General features: G+C 39.5%; 1 long non-coding RNA gene across 1 annotated transcript; it reads left to right on the top strand.

The window, feature by feature from the left end:
- The first annotated feature begins 3,305 nt into the window (after window positions 1-3,305).
- Window positions 3,306-16,271, top strand: LOC107202428. Its single transcript, XR_001520681.2, has 3 exons — window positions 3,306-3,389; window positions 6,409-7,881; window positions 14,898-16,271. It is a non-coding gene; the product is annotated as an uncharacterized LOC107202428 (long non-coding RNA).
- Window positions 16,272-20,278: the final 4,007 nt, after the last annotated feature.

Below are 20,278 nucleotides of genomic sequence, written 5' to 3'. Positions count from 1 at the left end.
AATGTATTTGTTATTTAGCTCATCAACCTGAAGTGTCCATGTGAAGATAAAATCCCAGAAGGCGAAATAAAACAGTTGTAAATAAAGTTGTTTTATTCCCATTAGGAACACAAGAAATAGGATTATTCATTGCAGTTGCATGGGCTGCATTAGGTTATTTGAAATCATTTCTTGATTTTAAAAAAAAAAAAAAAAAATCAAAAATCATTGCATGTTGTCTCAGTGCTTCTTTGACAAGTTATTAATTTAGAATCAGATCACATCTGTATCTCAAAAACTACCAGGATTGCAATCAAAAGCAAGTTGGCTGAAACAGTTCTTTAAACAATCTGGTTCTTTAACAGTCCTATATGGTACACTTGCTTGTTCTTTTTTATGGTAGGAATCCTTCACTTGGCCCACTGTTCTAACAGTGCTTATAAAACCTCTTGCCTTCAGTTGGTCTGAACAAACACATCAACACATTCTTCCAGATGGAAAATTGACAAGAATTATATAAGCTCCAGTTTCAGTTCCTAGAAGTCAGTTGCACATACTAGGATTCATCAAAGTCTTGCCTGGGTAGCAGTAGAATGAAAGAAGTGCAGTACTTGAAGGGCAGAGAGAAAATAAGGGAAGTATTTACAAGTATTGGAAAAGCAACCCAAACTACTCTCCCGTTAATGAACAGTTTACCAGGTTGCACCCATATTCCAACTCTGTTATCTACTGTTTCTCACTAACTGCTGCCTTAAGCACTGGCAAGGAATTAAAGGCTTATACTTACACTTTAATAGCAAGGCTCTTTCCTGACATCCGGCCTCTGCCCAGTATGGTCAGCCCAGCCAGACTGGTGACATCCTGGCCCAACCAGTATCAGAGACAATGAGATGGCCAACACCCTGCCCTGGCTGACATGGGCAGCACAGGCAGAATACCACACCATATTTTTCTATGGTAGGAGTCTCTCACATCACAGTGCCACTAGTGAAGCCAAGGGGCAACAGGATTCCTACTCACCTGCAGAAGTCATTTGCACAACTGCCAGCTGTGGCCAGATGACTCCAACACCAAGTGTCCCTGGAAGTCCAAAGCCATGGCATTGCTAAGGATGCTGTGTTTGCTATTGGGGATTGGGTGAGTTTCCATATAACTACACCACTGCTCATCTTTCCCTCTGCCTCAATAAAACTCCAGTTTGTCAAGCCCCATTATTGCTCAATTCAAAAATGTACACAAAACCTATCCTGAAAAGGTGTATAAAAGCTCACACAGATCATTGCATATGTAAAAGAGATGATCATAAGTACATTTTCCAGAAAAAAAAACACAAAAAAGACCTCAAAAAACCCACCTTGTTTATAAACCATTTGAATTCATCAGCCACATTGATATTATAGCACTGACATCTCAATGCTAATATCATCAGCTTGAATCACTGAAAGCAGAAGACTTCAAAATTTTTACTTTTTTATTTAATACATATATGCTGCAGTTCTTTGAAGAACAAGTCTTTGAAAACTTGTGGACCATTGAGGACAGCCAATGTCAGCTGTCCATCTCACCAGAAGCAATGGTTGCATCCTATTCAGTTTTTGGAATAGTGCACAGGAGCTGATGCACTATAAAAGGCACTTTGTAAAACAAAATACTCAGAGATTCTGTACTTTCAAGTTATCACCAATAATTGCAGTTCAGCAGCTGTGCTATATATTGCTTAGTTGCAGGTTCTTTTACTCCAGTGAAAGATGGAAAGAGTATCACATTTTTAGTTTGCAATATCATGAGTCACATTAACAGAACTAGTGCACATCTAGCTTTTTCTGCTGGGGCAGATTACGCACAAAATGGCCATGAAAGAAACAGGAAAACATTTATGTACGGCTTTATAAAATTGCAGCAACAGGGAAAAGCTAGACTTTCTTCCTGCAGGGATTAAAAAGAACTCAAGGAACAAAGAACAGTTTGTAACACTTCAGAAACAACTTTTTTATCACCATTTATCCATACATGTTGTGCTATTGTACTCATTGTCATTATAGAGTAGTGCCCTCATGGACAGATCACATGGCCAAAGTGCCTTTCAGTATCCTTCCAAATTATATATGTTCTTCAGAATTATATATGTGCTTCTGATAGCTCCTTCTCCCTCTTGGAATAGTATGCTCAGCCTTCTTTTATCTTCTGGTCAGTTGAGGCAGGCAGCACAAAAACAGTCAGCCACCTTTTTCAAGCTGCAACTGAAGGTAAGTCCTCAAGCCTAGATTTCAGACTTTTGTCTGCCTAGTCAAGTACAGTATTTTATGACTCTTTCCATAGTCATCCCCTGCAGGTTTGGAAATACCAGACAATCCCCTGATCCTTCTTCACCTCACCTCCTTCCTCCACTCATCTGAGAAACAAGAGTGCCTGTAGCTTATAATGCTAAAAAAGCCCAAGACATTCATTCTGCATGCCAGGACAACACCCAAAGACACAGTAACAGGAATATCTCTTGGGAACCAAAATAAATTGCATTGGGCATGACTCTGAAGTTGAAAAAAAGGAGTTAAGTGCCATCTGAAGCACTCCAACAGTGTCCACATCAGCAGCTTAGGGATCAATATAGACTCTTTTTAGGTGTGACTTCTACATATGAGTACAGCTGGAGTTATATGCACTGCAATAGGAGACAATAGTGGTGTTTTACTCCAGAATGTAAACACAGGAGTTAAACCAAAGTTTACTCTAATTTGGTGCAAGGAGAAATGCCAATCAGATACTCTCAAGAGGTCATTAATACACAAAATTTACTGGTAAAAACATAGAAAATTAAGGAACTTTGGCAGAGAAGTAATTACAACACCAGATTCAATATAAAACACTTATTACAGCAGTACTTAGTATTAATTTAAGTCAGCATAAACTCAGTTTATTCAAGTTAGAAACTTTTAAATCTATGAGATGCTAAGTTACCCAAAAATTTTCCATGTAAAGAGAATGAGAAGAGGCAGAAAGACAGAAAAGAGACAGAAAAACAGAAATATAATAGCCACCAAATCCTAGGTTCTCACGTGGATCCAAAAAGCAAGCAGGACTTAGACAAACACCCACTTCATGGTCAGCCCCTTTTATAGACTTGTGCTCCATGATCCTCCCCTCAGGTGGGACTTCTGGCTGCTCGGCCAATCAGAGGCTGGACTGGCACAACCAGTGTGTGAGTGATGGAAAGCTCTACCAATCAGAGTCTGGGTTTGCACTGTTGCAGCGTGTGATTGGTTGACATCTCCGCCCAAGCTGGGGTCTGGGGGCGGGACATGGCATTGCTTCGCCCACACAAAGCCCGGCCTGCTCTTCCTACCAGACACAGGCACGGCACTCCGAGGGATGTTGAGGCACTGATCTAATCCACTGTCTGACAGTCGGTTCAGGTAAGAAAATTTGCTCTTCCTGTTGGAAGAAAGCTGCACACTGAAGCCTGCGTGCAGTGCCCCTTCTGTAGTGTGGACAAAGGACGCTGCACTTCAGGGGGTAGGGCGCCAGCTTGCATTCTCCTAGTAATGACTCATAGAAATACAACATTGGAAATACCTAGAAATCATATACCTCCCTCTCATAATGTATAAAAACCTTAAAAAGGTGACTAAAGGCGCTGTTTCCTAAGCTTTTCATGGAGACATCTTAGCAGATTTGGGGTTACATAACAAACATCCAAGACACTGATTTGTAGGCTTTTCCATCAATCTCACGGCTCAATTCTAAATTGATTTTTTTTATCTGACCACCAGCAATTTTAAATAACCCACAGGCCAAGCAGATTACCTTGCACTGGACTGCTGTAGACTGCTTGCAGCATAAGGTGATCAGATTCACCTGGTTCAACCTGGATAACAAATACTCCCATTTTTCTGAAACAACCAGGGCAGAACCTGACAAGTTAGATAAACCACAATTGGTAGCAACCTGTACCTGGTTGGTCTCAGTGATGGAGGAAGTTCAAGAGCTGGTCTGAGGCTAAAAGATTAGCAAAGCCATTAGAAAGCGATAAATAATGATGGCACTATCTGCTTGAAAGGAAATCCTAATACGCAAATGCTTAACATCTATAGAAGCAAAAGTTCAAGGACAGGAACCACCATGTGAAGGAGCTGCGCTGTCCTCCGTGGCTGCAGCACAGAACCAGTCAGATCAAGTGCCTTGCTCTCTCACTGGTACTTAGCTGGTCTATACCAGGCTGGTGGGGCTGAAGCTCTGACTCCCATGTATGTGTATTGGTGGGAGGAAGGGTGGTCTGCTACCCACCTGCTACACTTGTCGTACCAAGAAATTAAATTTATATATCACTAAATTGTATAGTTCTCTTTAGCAGTCATTACCCTGTATATCCAAAGGAATTTATAAAGGTGTTTGGAGCATCTGTACTGAAAAAGTATCTCATATTTAATCTTCAGCAGTGGACTCCAGTTTACTTCAAGTCATGCGCTAATGCTAAGAGTTCATCTTGTTTAGAACATGAGCACTGTACTAGGATGTTCCTGTTCAAGAGAAGGAAATTGCCCTCCATCACCCTCCCTGCTAGGACAGGAGAGTTATTTACATAGTGAATTGCTGCTGCAGCTAGACAGTTCCTATATTTATACTTTATCTTTGGCCAGCAAAGGGAAAAAGAATATTCTGGTCCAGAGAGCTTTCTCCTCTAAGAATAGATAAATGCACACATCATTGATATGAAGAGCCAAGTACAGGTGAGAATACTCAAGAGTGCTGTCACAGGCATTTTTCCTGAAATAAAGAGGCTGAGAAAATCGCCTTTAGGAGACATTTGGTTATTCAAGCAGCTGGGATTAGTTTCAGTAAGAATTATGTTTTGCTCCTGTTTCATTAAAATTATTTCCCTTTTTCCCTGCTGCTAAAATTTGGACTGCTGGAAGAAAAAAGCTAAAAAGGAAAAGGCAGATATAAACACTTTATCTCAGCAGCTACATGTAAGATCTCCTCCTGAAAACAGCTTCCAGCTTTCTAAAAGCAAAGCAGTAGTTCACCTCCACCTCACCACTCACTGTCCAAGCTTTCTGAAAAGTCAGTCACCACTCAAAGAAATCCTCTCACCTCCCTTGCTCTCTTCCCTCACATATTTTACAATACTGCCTATCCTAACTGGAAGCAGCTTCTTTCAGCAGCACCTACTCTTCTTCATTATGATTTCTTATGTTTACAATGATGATTGTGGGGCGTTCAGGTGGTGCCAATATGTGTTTTCATGAAAGTTCCTCTTAACTGTAATTTTCTAATTATGCAGCTCTTTTTTGGCTGGCAATCCTCTAAAGTGCTGCATGGCTTTTCCTCCTTCTCTAGAGCGAGATGGAGAAAATTCCAGCATTGCACTAGCTGCCAACTGCTGTGTTATATTTGCCCAGTTTTTTCACCCTTTTTATTTTTTCAGCTGTGTACCAGAATGTTCTCTCTGATGATCTGTTCCACACTCCTCTTTCTGCTCCTGTTTCTGTTCCTATTTTAACCTTGAAATGCAAACTTTTTGTCTGCCAATGTCACTTCTGCTTTTAAAAGGAGACCTGTCTTCCCCTAATACCCGTGGTGGGTATGTTATCCTCCCTGCCACCCTCACCACTCCTCTGGAGCTCCTGTTCAAATGGCACATGTATTTCTTCCTGTATCCACACCATGTAACTTGTTTTGGACAAGTTCTCCATTCTTTTCCACAGCTGCTGCTGATGGACATATCGGTTCTCTAGTTTTATGTGTCTGTCCTTACAATCTGCCAAGACACACTGATGAAAAAGCATGTCACAGGTTCACATACACGCCTAAGGTGTGGGTCTCTGTGTCAAACTGTCACTCCAGTACCTGGATGCTGATGGCATCTAAGTTGCTGTTCTTTTCTACTAACTCCAAGATCTCTCCCCACAATCACAAATTTTCAAGCTTTTGGGTTTTTATTTGGTTTTTTGTTTGTTTGTTTGTTTTTTTTACTTTCCAAGCTTTTTTAGTTTTCAAATTGATTTCTTTTGTCAAAAGTATCTTGATAATTTCTTTTTTATAATTGAATCATAATAAAGGTCATCCAAAGCAAATTCAATCATTGTTACTTTCTTCTTAGCAGTACCAGATTTTTGGGTAAACACCCCTTAGAATAGTTTGGGGTATTCCATTCACTCAGTCCTATTCCTCTTGTATCAGTGGTTGTTACTCAGGCCATACTATCAAGAAGATGCCATACAGATTTCCATATACACTGTTAGCACTAGAAATCCTTTCCTCTCACTGTCCTACAGAGGTATATATTATTCCCAGCAAAGGTTATGCAGTTTCAGCTGTCATATGTGTAGTTTTTTAATGAGATTGCATCCATAAATTATCCTTCAGAAGAGATGACAGCGATTATGCAAAAGGCATCTATATCTTCCTAAAACAGGCAATTTCTTATTCCAGACTTACAACAATGCCAGTTCTTGCATGGCTTCTGACTCATCAAAGGCCAGAAGAGAAGACAAAGCAATTGAATTAGAAAGCAAACATCACAATAGTGCCTGTGAAAACCAGCATGGATTTACAAGACAAGTAAATTTTTTTCTTAAAATGGCACTTCACTAACAATCATTTAATAGATTTTTTTTTTTTTAAAATCATGGTGAGAGTTATTACCACTGTTACCAAAATGCTGGAAATAGCATTTCAGATTCTGAGCTCCTCCTGTGCATTACATGTGCTACAAGTAGTTCTTGTAGGCTGGGAGGGCAATTGTTGCAGAAACTGTAGCCACAGTAACATCTTTCTCTAGCATCTTCACATCAGTAATGAAGAGCAAATCAGGCTCCAGTTATTCACAAATTGCTCAAAACATTGGCACTTACAAATGTCACAGCCATCTCTGCCTGCAGAAAGACTATGAAAGGAATGCTCCATCATGCTGTGGCACAAGGGAAGTGCACGCCTGAATTGGAAATGTGATCTTTCACTGTCTGGGTATTACACAGGTTGCATTACCCAGTGAGAGAAGGGATTCGCCCTATCAACCACATGCAGATCAGCGCTATGACTCCATCAATTTTGTCCCCATTTGGAAAAAAAAAAAATAAAATACTGCTGTATTTTTCAGATCTAGACCATAGGGAAGACTACAGACACTGATTTTTTTTCAAACAGGCATGGTCCGGCATGTAATGACAACATATATACCCTCTCTGTCTTCTACATTTTTTGAAGAAAGTGGCTAGAGGTGTCATGATGCTTGTACTGAGTTTATGTGGCAAGGTGCTGGAGATGGAGTGGGGGATGCAGAAGAATCACTGTGAGCAGAGGACAGGGCTATCCTGTGTGGGACACATCAAGTTCCAGATGGCTCCAACCAGTCCACTGTAGGGTACAGCTGAGCCTCACAGCCACAAAGGCAGCACATCTGGAAGAATAAATTTAAGGAAGGGCAAAAACCACTGTGCAGTAGAATGGTAGGGAAAACGTCTGAGAAACAGTCCTGCAGACACCAAGGTGAGAGAAGAAGCAGGAAGGAATGATGGTCTGTGTACTGGAGCAGAGATTCCTCTGCAGTCCATGGAGAAGACCACAGGGAAGCAGGTTGCCTCCCTGCAGCATACAGATGATCACGTCAGAGCAGATATCCACACTGCAGCCATGGCAGACACCGTGCCAGAGCAGATGGATGGGCTCTGAATGAACTGCAGACTGTAGAGGCCATGCAGGAGTGGGTTTATCCCAAAGGACTACAGCCCATGAAAAAAATCCGTGCTGAAGCAAGGGAGACATGGAGGAACAGGGTGCAGAGATGAAGTGCTGTTAACTGACTAAAGTCCTTATTCCCCACCCTTCTGTACTGTTCAGTGTGTGAAAAGAAGAACATAGAGAAGCCAGGAAAGAAGGAGTGCAATTGAGCCTGGGAAGAAAGAGGTAAGAGGGAAGTGTTTTAATTTTTGTCTTTATTTCTCTCCATCCAACTCTAATGGACAAGAAATTAATTTTCCTGAAGGTGAGTCTGTTTTGCCCTAGATGGTAATTGCTAAGTAATCCATCCCCCTGTCTGTATCTTGACTCTTGAGGTTTTCTATCTTATTTTCTCCCCCTGTCCTGTTGAGGACTGGGAATGACAGTGGCTGGGTGGATGCCTGGCAGCCAGCCATAGTCAACCCACCACAGTGCTTGACCATGGAAAAGTGAATGATGATGCCAAATGAAAGTTTCCCAGAGTGTCAGTTTCACACTGACAAAGGAAAAATCTTGCAACATGACACTATCTGGGTCATCGTGACTGAAGCCATAGTTCTCCCTACCCAGTTTCTTTCTATTTAAAGCATTTCTTCTCTTTGGTACTTGGCAGCGCTGGAGGGCTGCATATATTTGAAAATATCCCATGGGATAGCTAGTTTTAATCCACTGATGCTTCAGTCTTTTTTTTATTTTGGTTTTGTTTTTGTTTCTAGCCCTTTGTCCTATTCCTTTAAGAAAGCTTTGCTTCCTTCTCTTCACCTCCTGTGTGCCACACTCTGGCTTTTGCCGCCACCTCTTCATCCTGCCCCAAATGTGTTAGTGCCTCTTATGTTTCTGAACTCCTTTAGCAATGAAACATTTCTATCTAGTTCCAAAATGTGTAAAAACTTCAACAGCTAACATTAATCCATGTCCCCTCTGCAAGAATGAAGAGCTGGTAACACTATACTACATTTAATTTGATAAGCTGTTACTTTAGATCACAACAGCACCCCATCCTCAGTATCCTATTAAAATTATCATAGAAAAAAATCAAATCACTTTTTAATGCTTTGCAATTTTATCTCACTCACAATAATGCAACCACTGAAATTGGGGTGCTGTGAACATCAGACACAGTAGACAATTGGTTAGTTGCCAGCTCTTCATATTGTGCTAATCTCTTCCTGTGTGTTTTTTCATAGCTTTCTGTTTTAAATTTTACAGCACTGAGCTAGCTTTAGGCAAGCTAACAGAAATAGATAACTTTTGGTGCATGCCTTCTCCCCACCAAGAAAATTCAGAACTACCCTCTCATTACAAGGAAAGAAGAGAATGTGTAGGTTTATTTAGGATGAAATATTAGTAATTACAATCTGTCATTGTCTCAGTGTATGTTTGGGTTGTTGTAGTCTTTGGGTGATACAGGGTAACACTACTTTTCCTGAACTGACATCCACTTCACCTTGATCACAAAAAATTGCCAGAACAGCTTTTATAGACTTAGCTTTTGAATTGTTTCTTCTGCTTTAACATTGCAACATTTTATATAAATTATTTTCAATTCGCATTACAGCGTTTAAAATGTAATTCTTAAGTGTAATCCTAAACAGCATTTGCTATTATTTTTATGAGTGGCAACATTTGACTTCAGTAGAAGTGGTGCTTAAGAACTGCCAGAGTAATTTTCTAGTTAATGTGTTATCTATTATAAAAGCCTCCCACTTTCTAAAATTATGCCAAGAATTCTCAGCTTAGGCTCTGAAGGACTGGGAATGTCTTGACCTGGGTCTAGGCTCTATTCAAACTCTGAGTCTACCTGTGTTTTGAGGAAGTGATACACACTGGACCTGTCACTGCCAACACCTCACGTGTCTGATCAGCTGCTGAGGTGAGCCAGTGGGTATAACTATCATGACACATTTCAACAGGATTATTGCATTCAACAGGATTATTGCATTCAACAGGATTATTGCATTTTCTCAAAGCTGAGCACACACACCTGTTTAAAGGCTCTTTGGTGAGCCTGATGAAGCTGTCTCATGGCTGTCACCATGCCAGATCCTCCTCCTCTAGTATCTGATCCTGTAAAAGCCTCAAACTGCATGGTGTTCTCACCAAAGTCTTTGTTCCCGCCTCTTCTCGGACACTAACTCCTAAATGGCATATTTGGGAATAGCACCTTGGTATGAAATTTGTGGTATTGCCAAATGTATCACAAAAAAAACCAAACTGAACCCTCTCCCTGCATAAGAAAAGTGTCCTCTAATACGTATCTATTAAAAAGTGGAAAATAATTAGGATATGCATGGAAAACAAATATTTCATGACTAACAAAGGCAGATTCATGGGTATTGACTTGGCTGTAAAAGTGTTTCCTTTAAAAAAAATCTTATTCAAGAAACACTATTTGCAACCAAGGTGAAGGAAAATATATAACTCTGCAGGAAGGACTCTCCTCATTCAAAAAAAAAAAAAAATCAAGGAGAAAAATTCATAATTTGTTCATGGAAAAAAAAATGTTAAATATGTCTTATTCCAAGAGTTTATGTCAGATTACAACTGAGTTATCTTGTCCTTTATAAAAGAGGTATTTTAATAGTTGAAACTGAATCTTCACAATCATACAAAAGTTTACCAACAAAGGGACCGTGGAGGCCATCCAATCAAACCTCCTACTCTCAGCAGGGCTAACTTCAGGGTTAGGTCATGTTGCTCAGAGCCTTGTCTGCTCAAGTTTTGAAAACATCTAGAGATGGAGATGTCACATTGATAGCATTCAACTGAAATAAAAAAAAAAAGTCATGTGAGAGAACAGTTCAATTTTTAAAATCCTTAATTATACTCATCATTTCTCTAGACAAGTGATTTTCCAGTATTTAGAAATACATGTTGAAGATGGGTGACTAAACAAGGTACGACCAATTTTTTACTTTCAAATACATAGAAAACTATGTAAAACTGAAAACCCCCAGCTTCCTGACTGGGTAGGAGCATCAGTTGGACATGCTGCTTACACATCTGTCTGGAAAAGATGCATTAAGTGTTTACTTAGCAAATGCTCTACACTGGAATCCCCCTCCTTAGGTTTATCCCCAAACAGATCTTAAAGAGAGCAGTTGGAGAGGAAAAGTAAAATCAGAGAGCTGAATAGGTCTTGCACACAGTTCCCATAAAAGTGAATTTCCTGCAAAGCTTCCGATAGTCCTGCCCCCTTCAGCTACAATAGTTAAACCTCTTATTAGTACAGCCTGAATTAATAGTTCTTCTTTCCAGTGAGGAAAAAGAGTTTTCTGTAATTAACACTTTTCTCTCAAACTTTCTTGTTAGCAGAGAACCGACCCCAAGTGCACCAACTTTCATGTACACACACATTTTTAAAAGAATCAATACAGTAAGTCAATAGTTCTTATTTTCTGACACTGCAATTCAAGTTCCTATGCCTAAAATTTTTCTTTGATATAGAGTTTTCCTTTAATATTACCAATCAAATATTATTTCATTTTCATTATCATATAGGTAGCAAACATCTTAACTCTGTCTGGTTTTAAAAATTTTAATTACTAAAATTGTTTCAGCCTTGCATCTCCCATTAATCATTACACTGCGAATCCACTAATTACAATATACAAGTCATCACTAAGATTGCTTACAGATGATGTTGATACAATGGAACTGCAGTCTGTCTTACTATTTTTCCAATTTACTATGGGTTTTCTTTGTACACCACTGCCAAACTATTCACAGTTTCCCAAGAAAATGTGAAGACTTGAAAACCCCATTGTTTTTTTGTTACCTGGTTATTCAATCAGTAACATTCAGGTATGTTCCACAAAATGTTTTTTTATTTATCTATTTTTTCCACAGAAGCATTAATTAAAAGTCCTGAAGAAATCAATTTTTTAATGTCTATAACCAGGTACTTTCTTCATGCCTTTGGTGCTTGCAACTAACACAGATTTTCACTGTTCATAACAGAAGGCTCTTCAAACCAAGAGTCATTAACAGCAGTCTCTTTTCCAGGAGAACAACACTAGGAAATCAAAAACACTTCTACAATTTACAAAACATTTAGCTATCACATCAAAAATAATCCAAAAATAACTTTATATAGTAGAAGTTTCAGGTCATATTTTTCAGATGTACTCAAGTTCTAGAATTTATATTTTTCCATGACTGCATATTACTTGCATTCGGGGGCATACTCAGACTGAACTTTTCTTCCTACCAGAACATTCCCCAAACAGGGAAATGGGCATACAGGAAGGTCAGGCTGCACTTCAGCACTAATCCCACTGACAATATATATAAGAATTCAACAAGACTGGTTTCATACAGGATTTTCCATAATCTTCAAATGCATCTCAATAAACCAGAGAGGCACATGTCCACCATAGAGTAAATCCTAAGTTTTATTACACTGTGCACAGCATGCTAACCTATTCTCTAAACTTTCCTTATCCAAAATACATGAATTACTCTGTTCTTTTTTAGGGCAGTTTCTCCCTACACCATCATAATAAGTGTTCAGAGAATACAAGGAACTCGGTTTCTTGTAATGCAGCTCAACAACACATCTCTGAAATAATCTGCTTTCAGCTAACAGATGGTGATGGCCAAAACCTGATTTAGCCAAAGACTAGAGCATTATAGATTCAAAATCAGGAAACTAAAGGAGGATTAACTGCTTACCTAAAAAATGCAACCATTCTTCTTGGGTCTTCCCTCCTTTGTGAAACTAAACTTTATGCCACGATTCTACTGTCCATCACACCATCACATGAAGATACTCTGTGCAGCTAGCTGAGGTTCCAGAGACAGCCTCAACAAAGAAACCAAAAGCCACTGGGGTCTACATTTTAAGTTGCACCAGGGAGCATGGCAGAATCCACAAGCAATTAGAACTTTGATCAGAACTTCTGTGTCCCCATAAATCTCACATTATTCCTAGGTTAATAAATGTGCTTAGAAGGCAGCAGTGATCAAATACACTACAAATTCTGAAATTCTGCTTAGTAAAAGCATGTCATGGGACACTAATAGATAAACACAATGAGTGAGTGATTAGCTTTGTATGTATGGCATGGCTAGAAAGCTCAGAGTCACTTGGCTACTGCCCTCCTATTCACCAGCCCTCTCATGTTCCAAATACAGACTTCCTTTCCATACTGGTAGCAGGAACAGCTGTAGGACACAGCACAAATGAACCAAAGCAGATGCTGTTTATCTGCACAGCAGACTGTGCATAGAGCAGATACACTTGCAGTAGGTGTTGGCTCATAGCAGACACTCAGAAAAACAGAACAGTTTTCAGCCTTTCCACAGAGATGCCCAACACAGTTTTTAAGTCTTAGTGGTGAAAATTTTTTTGCTTTCCTAATCTTTAAGGTAAAAGATCCTGCCTTTGTTTTTCCCTAACAAGTAAGGTCCTACAGAAGTATGCAGCACCTTTGTACCCACAAAAAATATTTAGCAGTAGGGGCTAAAAGAGAAATTACGAACGCCTGCGGGAAGCATAGGCTCTGTTCCATACACTTAAGAGTTGTGCTCGGCTTTCCATTATGATGATCTGTAGAACAAAACTTCCTTCATCCGGATGTTTTGTGAATACTCTCCAATGCTCCTGAAACAGCGATGTCCTGAGGAAAAGCAAAGTCAGAGCGCCACCTGCCGCTGCTATTTAACAGGAAAACAGCGCTGGATGCCAGTTTCTCCTTCTCATCTTCCACTGCGCACTGAAGTACCCTTGGACTAACAGCCAGCTGAACGATATCGGGTTTACTGCACGTCTGTTTGGACACCAACGCTCTTTAAACCCATTTCCAGTGTTCACTAGGAATTGGTTAATGTTTTGCACTGAGCTTTTAGCAACTACAGTTCAAATCTTAATCACAGCTAATTTTTTCCAGCTCTCAATATTCCAAAGCAAAGAGCTGCAAGATGCAGAGAATTTATTCGGCAAGTATGGCTATCTGATTTTCCTTTTCTTATATGCTTCCCTAGAAATCTGCTACTGGACACTGAAAAACACAAATGTAGTGTCAGATAGTCCATAAAAGTCTACTTACTATCCATAAAAGGAAGGTTTTCCTGTAACAACCTTAGCCTTGTAACAGTACTAGAAGTAAGCCTTAAAAAATGATCTTATATCTGAAAAACAAAACAAAACAGCAGATTAGTAGATAACAGACACAAAAACTACTACTTGTATTTTTCATTTAGATGTTGAACAGGTCAAATAAACTATCAAACACAGAGACAAGTATTTCATTCCCTCAGTTTAAACAGAAACACATTAAATGAAATAGCTCTCTGAATGTTTCCATGATAAGAAAGTCTCACAGACACTTTCAACCTTCTGCCTTAGGCCTTCTTCCTCAGACCACCTCTAAAAGTCTTTTTTTCCTCCAGTGAGGATGAACTTCTGAGTTAATTAACTAAAGATAACATACTCAATTTGAATAGTTAAGGTGAATCTACATTAACAGTTTACTGAGCAGCATCAGTTCCTAGGTATGAATGTGCTGAGTATCTGTGCCTTGAGTTACAAGGAGCACACTCTGGGCACACAGCCTGTGCACACACTGTGGTTTCTCTCCTGAACTAAGCAGAAAGCTTCACACTGAGGTGCAATCCAGAGTGCCAGGGTTACTGGGGACACAAAGTACAGCCTTTAAAGCAAGAATTCAGCAACTCTGAAGTCCTCCTGCTATTTGCAAGAAAGAGATCTGAAAATATTTGTATGCCTTGTCCTTCCTCTATAGTTGAAGGAAATCCAAAATGATCAAGTAATCGGAGACCAGTCACAAGCTTATGGACCTTCCAAAAAAAAAAAAAGAAAAATAAAGTATACATGGCCCTTCTACTTCCAAAGAGGACAACTCTAGGACTCTAAGACAGTATTTAACCCATCAATGTAAGTGCTCTTATACCACCATTATTATATCTTTATATCTTCAGTTCAGGAGAATAAAAGCAGGGCAGCTACTGGAGGGTTACCACCCTGATTCTGACGAGTTCAGTCACTGAAAGGACAAAAAATTTCATTGTAAGGTTGAATTATCTGATAGAAATCTGTAAAGGTCACAAGGCCATCCCTGCAGAGTCCCACCCTACCAAATCAATGTTGCATGAAGTTAAAATTAAAATGAAGGCAACATTTAAAAAACAGAGGTAAAAGCTAAGTCTGCTAAACCCAGGAAAATCCGTCTCTGTTACAGGAAACTGGAGAATTTTTTCTGGGAGAAGAAAAACAAACTACTCAACACGAAGTCTCTGAAGCCTGGAAGAGACCAGAGGACTCTTCCAAGATATTCAAAGGTGTTGGAAAAGGGAGATTAACCACTCTCCGCAGTGAGAACATTCCAATGCCCTGAAGTCTCCACATGGCATTTTTGAAATTGAAGAGATTTGATAATGCTAGAACCCTGACTTTGACTCAATATTGTACTGGTGAGAGATAGTTAAATCCTGTGGTTCATGACATCTGAAAGATTGCCTGTCTACTGCTAGTGGTGAAAGCCTAAACTTAATCTTCAAGGAAAGGATCTCTGCCTGCATCTTTCTCCTAGCAACAGCTAATGACACAGTGAAACCATGCACCATTTCCACACTGTTGGGGATAAGGGATAAAGAGCAAGGAAGGCAGAGCAGCTACTTCCATATGATTATTCATTTATTTACTTTCATTTGGACAACAGAGAAACAGTTTCTCTCCCTGTTCCTCTGTAAATACATCTTACCTATACTCATGTAAATGCTTCATCTGACAACATATTAGGAGAGCCTGTTTTGAAACCATAGACAGTGCTGTTAAGGAAGGTAATTTAATTGCATTCAGAGAAAACAGCAGTAACAGGGAAAGGATGCTACAATGTACACTGCAAAAGGGTGAATGTTGCCAGTCTTCATATTGCTCTGTGTGGGGTCAAGCACACAGAGAAGCAAGGTCCTTTAATTGAACATGCAGGCTCTAGAATAGATTTTTTGTGGTGCCCTGGGTGTTAGCACATTTTGTCATTCTCTTTGCTGTGTTTTTTCTTTCTCCTTTTGTATTTTCCAGTATGCCACCAAAAGGCACTGCAGAGGATAATTTTTTTATTTTTTTATTTATTTTTTTTAACAAGTGGCTACTACCTTTCTGGCAGTACTGCTTAAGGTACAAGCAGGGCATGGAAAGACTGGGCACAGAACATAAAAATGGGAGGAGGGGACTGCCAGTTGTAGTTCCTTCCTTTTCCAGGAAGGAAATACAGGATATAGTTACTGGACGGATACATATTTCTTGCTGAATTCCATTACTTCAACAGAATATGGGCTTTTCTGCTATAAATCCCACAACTCTCAATTTGAATCTGGTTACCTTTTGCAGTGTACAGGTCCTCAACATGCCCTATGTATAACCACTCCCATGACAGAGCTTCTCAGCCAATGGCAATTTTAAAAACAGGTACAGTTTTTTATGTGTTTCACTGTCCAGATAATACACAATCCTCAAACTACAAACATTAGGCCTGCAACTAAAAAATCAGGAGTTAGGTTTGTAATTCTTCTGTCTGTGTCTCTAAAAATTAGTCTTTGCCCAAAATATTCTATGCGGTCTCCTTTTTCCATTCATCATTGACCTGGAATTTGTGCAACTTGACTTTTCTAACAGGCTTTCCAGATATGCTGTCTGTTAGCTTCCTAAATGTTTTTGCTGATTTATCTCTCATACCTTTCCTTTTTCAGTGCCTCAAAGCTTCCATCCACAGGTTAATTCCTTGTACAAGGATGATGTCACAGCTCTTAGGGGAGCTGCAAATCTCTGTCCCTACCACAGAAACCTACAAAACACAGAAATACTCATAACTCATAATGTCTGATGGTTCAGAAATTCTGAATCTCTGACACAGAGGTGTCATATAAAATCCATATACAGGATGGTATCTAAAACCTCTCTGTCATAATCTTCCCAACAGTGGACTTGTCAGCACTGGTGTGCTATTATGGGAGACAATCTTGAATTAAAATACATGTATCACACATTGAAGAGTGGTCTGTGAACAATTCATTATCACAGCAACACCCCCATCCAGTCAGGAATACAGCTAGACATTTCCCACCAATTATGAGGGAATGACACTGTGGAACAAACCAATGAATCTGTAAAACCTCAAACTGCAAAAAAGCTGGGGGAGGATTAACTGACTGCTTCTCAACTCTTCTGATGCAAGATTTTGCAGTGGAGCTCCCACACCTGTGCCAGAAAATTTCCACATGTGAATATTCTCAGGTCATATGCTTTAAGATTACAGATATTAAAGAGCTGATAGGAGCTGTAACAATATTGTCACATGTTAAATGTACAAATGTTTACACCTTTGCAATTATTTTTTTATTTTAAAGTATATAATTTATGTGTGTCAATCCCTATATCCAAAAAATTAAATTTTAACTGAAGTGCTCAGATGGTCTGAGCCATTTGGACAAATTATACCAAGAGAACTATGGACTGCTGAAGAGATGGAATACACAAAACACCAAAAAGCCATGGATAGCTCCAGGATCAATAGATGGAAGTGCCGGGGCTCTTGGCTGTCTCTTGCCAAATTACTGCCATTTTTCCATTCTTCATTCTTCATTCATTAGAGAATGATGATAAGCAAGAAGCAGCAGGAGTCTCAAAGTACAAGATTTGTATCAAGTGTTCAGTCTCAGAGACAAAAAGGCTGAGATCTCTCAGAACAATGACATGTTAAAAGAAATGTCTCTTCTGCTGATCCTGCTCCTGCTGCTCCCTGCTCCATTCAGCTTGTACTTCCCCTACATATTAAGAATGACAGGCAAGAGAGGCTGGGACGTGCCTTAAGAGCATGCTCTGAAGAAGAAAATGCAATGCTGTCATGAAGTTCTGCAATCAGATCTGATACAATAATGAAAATCATGAAAGTTGCCTTGCACATCCCAGATACTTCTATTTCTTCTCACCCTTTTATTATAATACCTGTATTGCAACTTAAATGCACTGCATTGTGTTGGGTGCAATGCAGTCACGCATCAAAGAAATGCAGAGGTGCTTAATTTACATACCATCCCATGGACTGACAAGAGGTGGTGTTTCTGAAATGAAAAACAATCGATGCAGCAGTTCTGTGAGATGAACACTTCAGAAGGAGTCAAAGAGACAAAAAAGTATGCAATTAAGAACAGGATTTGAGACTGTCACGACTGATTTTTGCTTGCAATTACGCTTGGCCTCTTCTACTCTGAATGGACAAAGATTTCAACAGAAATAAAATCTGGTTGCTGTGCCAGAATACAGAAAGGCTTTGAAAGGATTCTGAGATCTTTGTTAGGATTAGTGGAATAATTTAACAGGAGGTCATGTTAGTAGGTAGAGAACAAAAAGACATTTGCATTTCAGACTGTGTGCACTGTCTGAGAATAGCAGAGGAAGAAAAAGAAGGATGAAGATGCCTGAAGCTACTTTGCAATGAGGAAATAAAAGCCCTGACAGAAAGTGGATGAAAGAGAGGAAGTTAAGGTAATAAGATTCTGAAAAAAAAACATACACAAAAACATTTCTTTCACTTCCAGGCTAAAGCAATTGTTTAGTGAACACTACTAAAAAGTTGTTTTTTCTCATTTTAGGTTATGGAATCATTGAATCAGAATAATTCAGGTTACAAGAGACCTTAAAAAGTCATTTCAACCTCCTGCTCAAAGCTAGATTCACTATGAGGCCAGACCAAGTTGCTCAAGGTTTTATCCAAGGAGGTCCTGAAAATCTCCAAAAAAGAAGCATCCCACCTCTTTGGATACCTTGTCCACTGCTTGACTGCCCTCATGAGGAAAAATCTTTTCTTTTTATCCAGCCCAAACTTCTGGCTTCACTTTAGGTGCATTGCCCCTCATTCTCACACCACATTACCAGGAAATCCTGGCTCCATTTTTCTTACAAGCTCCTCATCATCACAGTCAAGCTGCTACTAGGTTTCCCCTGGAGACACCTCTTGCCAGGCCAAACAAGCTGAGCTCCCTCAGCTCCTGCCCCAAGACAAATTCCTCAGCTCCCTGAGTATTTTGACAGCTCTCTGCTGAATTTTCACCATTTAGCTATATTGTCCTTATATTTGAAGTATGCAAAGGTAGATGCAGATGTGTTCTGATGAATGCTGAATCCCTTAATCTCCTGGGTGGGCTGTTAATACAGTCCAGGAAACTGCTGACAGTATTTGCTGCGAGGTCACACTGCTGGTTTATGTTCAGCTTTTTGCACCCTGCAGGCTTCCCAAGCTGTGCTCAGCAGTGCTGCTTCCCAGCCAGCTGGTACCAGTCCATATCCCTGGGAAATCAAAAGTATAGAGCAATGTAGGTCAGACCTCTGGAGGTCATCCAGTCAAACTCATTCTCAAAAGCAGAGGTAACCTTAAGCTTAGATGAAGCGGCATCCATTATCTAAACCTGAAACTCACAAATTACATACATAAAACAATCCAGACAGTTTTAAATTCTATTTCTAATGAATTCCTTACAACACTATCATTACTATTCTTATTTTCCAAGCATGTCATGACCAGTAAGAGCTGGTACTATAAAAAGATAAAGAGACAACAACTGCAAAAAATAACCAAAGTACTCAAAAATAATTATTTAATAATTGCAAGGACAGGGGAAGTGAAGGATTTTAGTGAAACATGTATTAGAATGAGTACCAGACTCAGGCTCACTTCTGTTGCATTGGGAAGCAAATGCAAATTTAAGACTGCTTTTGAACACAATCATAAATATAATCTTCAGAGCATAAAAATGATGGCCTGGAAGTGACCACAGCAACAATAATCATCCAGACTCCTCTCCCAGGCTCAGCCTGTTTTATAGTGAAGCCACTCATGCCTCCCAAAGCTCTGGGAAGTCTACCCAAGTCAGTATTAACACATGACTCCACAGGAGCAGGCTGCAAGAGAGGCAGAAAATGCAGAGATAAGCAGTCCTTGTCCCCAAAGCAGAACTCCACAGTGGGATGTTGCAAAGCACAGAAACTGGGTTCTCGGTACCTTGTCACTAACCCCCACATGTGGCCACCTTCTATCTTTGCCTTGACTGAGGAGGTGAGGGGCTGCCCCATTCACTCACTCACACACCTTCTTACACCTTGACTTGCAGAATCAGAGTTGCATTTCCCTCAGCAGGAAATGTAACAGGCACTTTCAATTGGTTTCTAGTACTATAAAATATGATCTGCTAGCAAATGGGTGTAAGGGCTATGACTAGGAACATAATTTAGCATTTGAATTTGAGATTCCCTATCATACATAGGCTTTTACCAGCCAGATTGTTTTCTCAGCCATATAAACTTAAGATAAACATCTGATTTTAGATACTTTCCTATGTAAAGTAAAAAAAAAATAAAAATCTGTTCTTAAAAGAAAAAAAAAATCATTTTACAAATCAGGGTTTTTTATCTTTCACTGAAACTGCTTGGATAATGCTATAGTGCAGAAGAAAATGACATAAGAATCTGAATCTTGCAACAGAAAACTAAGAGTGAGTTTTAGAAACTAAGTTTCTAATAATACTTATTTACTTAAATTTAAGTTACTTATAATAATAAGAACAG

The sequence above is a fragment of the Parus major genome, chromosome 3, assembly GCF_001522545.3.
Source record: "Parus major isolate Abel chromosome 3, Parus_major1.1, whole genome shotgun sequence".
NCBI lineage: Eukaryota > Metazoa > Chordata > Aves > Passeriformes > Paridae > Parus > Parus major.
Note: the sequence above shows the minus strand (reverse complement) of the source record. Positions and strands in the feature narration are given on the sequence as shown.